We start from the raw sequence: 5,728 nt of genomic DNA on the forward strand, positions 1-5,728 counted from the left end.
CCTCCTTTTAATAGAGAATCGGAACAAAGCATTAGCACATAGTGAATACATGAACTCCTCAAACTACGGTCATCACCGAGAAGTATCCCGATTATTGTCACTTCGGGGTTGTCGGATCATAACACATAATAGGTGACTATAGACTTGCAAGATAGGATCAAGAACACACATATATTCATGAAAACATAATAGGTTCAGATCTGAAATCATGACACTCGGGCCCTAGTGACAAGCATTAAGCATAGCAAAGTCATAGCAACATCAATCTCAGAACATAGTGGATACTAGGGATCAAACCCTAACAAGACTAACTTGATTACATGGTAAATCTCATCCAACCCATCACCGTCCAGCAAGCCTACGATGGAATTACTCACGCACGGTGGTGAGCATCATGAAATTGGTGATGGATGATGGTTGATGATGACGACGGCGACGAATCCCCCTCTCCGAAGCCCCGAACGGACTCCAGATCAGCCCTCCCAAGAGAGATTAGGGCTTGGCGGCGGCTCCGTGTCATAAAACGCGATGAAACTTTCTCTCTAATTTTTTTCTCCCCGAACATGAATATATGGAGTTGGAGTTGAGGTCGGTGGAGGTCCAGGGGCCCACGAGATAGGGGGGCGCCCTATAGGGGGGAGCACCCCCCCCCCCCATGTCTTGTGGACAGGGTGTGGGCCCCTTGGTGTATTTCTTTCGCCACAAAATTCTTATTAATTCCAAAAAGTGCCTCTGTAGATTTTCAGGACATTCCGAGAACTTTTTTTTCTACACATAAAACAACATCATGGCAGTTCTGCTGAAAACAGCGTCAGTCCGGGTTAGTTTCATTCAAATCATGCAAGTTAGAGTCCAAAACAAGGGCAAAAGTGTTTGGAAAAGTAGATACGTTGGAGACGTATCAACTCCCCCAAGCTTAAACATTTGCTTGTCCTCAAGCAATTCAGTTGATAAACTAAAAATGATAAAGAAAAACTTTTACAAACTCTGTTTGCTCTTGTTGTCGTAAACATGAAAAGTCAGCATTCAAGTTTCAGCAAATACTATGAACTAACCATACTAACAATAACACCTAGGTCTCACAATTACTCATATCAATAGCATAATCAGCTAGCGAGCCATAATAATAAAACTCGGATGACAACACTTTCTCAAAACAATCATAACATGATATAACAAAATGGTATCTCGCTAGCCCTTTCTGAGACCGCAAAACATAAATGCAGAGCACCTTTAAAGATCAAGGACTGATTAAACATTGTAATTCATGGTCAAAGAGATCCAGTCAAGTCATACTCAATATAAACCAATAGTAATGAATGCAAATGACAGTGTGCTCTCCCGCGGGTGCTTTTTAATAAGAAGGGTGATGACTCAACATAAAAGTAAATAGATAGGCCCTTCGTAGAGGGAAGCAGGGATTTGCAGAGGTGCTAGAGCTCGATTTTAAAATAGAGATTGAATAACATTTTGAGCGGCATACTTTCGCTGTCAACGCAACAACTATGAGATGGATGTGTCTTCCATACTACATGCATTATAGGCAGTTCCCAAACAGAATGGTAAAGGTTTATACTCCCCCAACCACCAACAAGCATCAATCCATGGCTTGCTCGAAACAACGAGTGCTCCAACTAACAACAGCCCTGGGGGAGTTTTATTTAATTAATTTGATTTGCTTTGATCTTTTCGATCATGGGACTGGGCATCCTGGTTACCGGCCCTTTCTCATGAATGAGGAGCAGAGCCCACTCCTCTTGAGAATAACCCACCTAGCATGGAAGATATAGGCAGCCCTAGTTGTAACATGAGCTGCTCGAGCATACAAAACAGAATTTTATTTGAAGGTTTGGAGTTTGGCACATACAAATTTACTTGGAACGGCAGGTAAATGCCGCATATAGGAAGATATAGTGGACTCATATGGAATAACTTTGGGGTTTAAGGAGTTTGGATGCACAAGCAGTATTCCTGCTTAGTACATGTGAAGGCTAGCAAAAGACTGGGAAGCGACCAACTGAGAGAGCGACAACAGTCATAAACATGCATTAAAATTAATTCACACCGAATACAAGCATGAGTAGGATATAATCCACCATGAACATAAATATCATGAAGGCTATGTTGATTTGATTCAACTACATGCGTGAACATGTGCCAAGTCGAGTTACTCAATTCATTTAAAGGAGGATACCATCCCATCATACCACAACATAATTATTCTAATAGCATGTTGGCACGCAGTGTAAACCATTATAACTCATAGCTAATCAAGCATGGCACAAGCAACTATAATCTCTAAATGTCATTGCAAATATGTTTACTTCATAATTAGCTGACTCAGAAACGATGAACTCATCATATTTACAAAAACAAGAGAGGTCGAGTTCATACCAGCTTTTCTCATCCCAATAAGTCCATCATATATCGTCATTATTGCCTTTCACTTGCACGACCGAACGATGTGTATAATAATAAGAGTGCATGTGCAATGGACTAAGCTGGAATCTGCAAGCATTCAACTCAAGAGAGAAGACAAGTAATATGGGCTCTAAGTTAAATAAAGAATCATGCATATGAGAGCCACTAAACATTTCAATATGATCTTCTCGACCCCCAAAGGAAAGAAAAGAAAAGAAAACTATTTACACGGAAAAGCTCCCAACAAGTAAGAAGAAGAACTAGAAATCTTTTTGGGTTTTCATTTTAATTTCTACTACAAGCATGAAAATTAAACTAACTATTTTTTTTGGTTTTTCTTAAGGTTTAACAAACACACAAGAAGAAAACTAGAAAAGGAAATTTAAGCTAGCATGGATAATACAATGAAAGAGTATGAGCACCGACGACTAGTGTGTGAACATGAATGTAAAGTTAGTGAGAAATACGTACTCCCCCAAGCTTAGGCTTTTGGCCTAAGTTGTTCTAGTACCAAGGACCACCGCTACTCTCCCCGGTGTAATGGGAGGTGTAATCAGGATACCACTGGCTTGTCATCTCCGGATCCCACTGGACAGATGATGCACAATAAGGGTCCAGTTCAGGTTCCGGCTCAGGTTCAGGTTCTGGAGTAAAAGCCTGGGCTCGATGATTGTTCACCGCTTCCGGTGTGACAATAAAATTTTCTGCAAGCAAATCAAACAACAGAAGCGCAGGCAAAATAATAATCTCAAAGTGTTTCTTATTAAATCTAAGTTTATACAAGAGCATGTTCTCTTCGTTGTCAACAATAAACTTGTGTGCTACCATGCTCTTGTAATCTAAAATGTGAGGAGGCAATTTTGTCTCCTCTTTCTCATGGTGCCTAATGGGTATCTGAAAATGTTTAGCAAGACATGCAGCATAGATACCTCCAAATATGGGGCCTTTTGTACGATTCAGGGCTAGCCGTTTAGCAACGACGTGTGACACCCAAAAAAAAAATTTGGCCTTGTTTTTATTGGAATAAAATTTTGCCAGGATTTAAAACTTTGAATTTTTGAGCTCCATTTTGATTTTTGTTTAAATCATTTCCTTCCCTGTTATGATGAGTGTTTCCCAAAGAGAAAACTTTTAAAAAATGTTGTTGGACTAGTTTTAACCTCTCAAGAAAAACTTTCCTTTTATCAGTATAACTAATTAAATAATTATGTTGCTTGATCTTTATTTTCTTGAAAAGGGTTTTTCTAGGTTAAATGGCCTTAATTGAACTACAACCATTTGATAAATTCACTTAAAATTTCCACAAAAATTTGGAGATGTCATGTGATGTTTTTAAATCACTTTTATGCAAAAATATATTTCATTCACGAAATATTTTGAGCCCTACTCTCAATTTTTCTTCTCTGGTCCAGAGTGCATTTTGCACTACAACCTATTTAAATATTCATTTAAAACTTCTACCAAAATTAAGGGAGGTCAGTAGGAGCCTATTATTCCTCTTTGTGCAAAAACCTAATTATGTTCTCTGAAAAATTTGAGTGAATCAACTTCATCTTCATTCTGGACCAACTTGTTGGTTTGTGCAGCAACCATGTTTTTGCTTGCTCTTTAGCCCTTGATTATTTCTCCTACTTGTAGTCCCCCATGTTAACCCCTTAAGTCCAGGAGCATGCACCTTTTGGATCATTTTTGGTTCATGAAATAATGTCATTTATTTCCTGTCCAGAATTGAAGTTTTGTAAAACTTGCACTAACAAGTTTCTTCTTTTGTCCAACTAACATCACCACTCTCTCTTTCATCCACAGAGACACTGATCTGGAGATTTTGGCCACTCCAAGAAATGCCTAAGTGCCCTTGGCATTTTGTCAAACACCTGGTGTGCATGGCCAGTTTTGACATGTTTTTGTCTTTGCATTGTGACCTTGCACCTCGGATCATACTAGCATGTCCACTAGGATTCCAGTTGCTCCTAACCTGGGTCTGTTATTTGCCAGCCTCAACCGCAACCTCTAGCATGCTCTGGCATTTCGTCGAGCACACTCAGTGCGTGCACTGGACGCGCCCAGAGCGCGCGTATTGCAGCCGCGCGCCCGAGCCGACACGCTGGCCCCCACGGCTTTGGCCCGCTCTGCAGAACCTCGCCACGCACTCCCCTTCTCTCAGCTACGCGCCAAGCAGCCCCGCCGCGCCCGACAGGCCAAGCGCTAACCGCCGCCGCCGCCCGACAGCCCTGCGCCGTGCAGCGCCGCCCAAGCCACCCCGGCTCGCCACCTGGCCCCTGGAGCAGTGCCCTCTCGTCCACTAGCTCTTTCCGTCATCCACAGCCACGCCACGTTGCCCTACAAGCTACAGAGAGGAGGTTCGCCGGAGAGCTTATCCGGCCGCCGCGGAACCGACCTCGACGAGCTATAAAAGGAGGCCCCCGAGCCTCCCCGTGCACACAGGAAGCCTTAGGATGCTCCCCTAGTCCTCCCATGGCAGCAAATCGACCCGGGGAAGGGCTCCTTCCTCATCTCCGGCAACTGCAGCCGCCGCCACTGCCCCGGCCAATTCGGCACCACCAGGGTCTCCCACTCTCCGTTCTCTCCACCAAGAGCTTTCTCACCTTCCCGTGAGCCACCCCCACTACTCAATTTTGATCGGGGCACACCGCGGGAGAAAAATCACTTTGCTCCCGAGGCCACCTCCGCCGAGGAGCTCGCCGCCGGCAGCTCCCTCCGTCCCCACCTACCTGGCGACCACCGGGAGGATCGCCCTGGAGTGGCGGATCCATCCCCGCCCTCTGAGCCCCGCGGGACAGAGAAAGAAGAGGGAGAAGACTGGTCAAACCTGACTAGTGGGCCCCCTGGACCCACTGTCAGCGACCTCGTGTCTGTCCACGTAGTTAAGTGGAGGCGTAAAGCCTCAAGTACGCCTCCTCTATACCGAAAGCGTATTTCTATCTGAACCGTTTTCTTTTCTGTTTTATTTTAAATAACAGATTTGACCAAATCTTTGACTGGCTATAACTTTTTAAATATAAGTCCAAATGAAATGATTCTTTTTCCTACCTTCCTCATATTTGATCAAGTTTATTTTAAGATTTATTTAAAAAAATTCAAACAACTTTTTGGTTCTGTTTTTGAAATGTGTGTTAATTCAAATATATTTTCAAATAGGATTTTTGGGAGAGAGAAGAAACTTTCAAAAGTTTGGAGAGCACCCTGCCTTTCCACACATTGAAGGCAAGCATTCTGAACCCCGGCATAATAATTTTGGAGTGATCGTTGATGCATTTATAACACCACCGCATTTCGAAGGACTTGT

Source organism: Triticum aestivum, chromosome 6B (genome assembly GCF_018294505.1).
Source record: "Triticum aestivum cultivar Chinese Spring chromosome 6B, IWGSC CS RefSeq v2.1, whole genome shotgun sequence".
NCBI lineage: Eukaryota > Viridiplantae > Streptophyta > Magnoliopsida > Poales > Poaceae > Triticum > Triticum aestivum.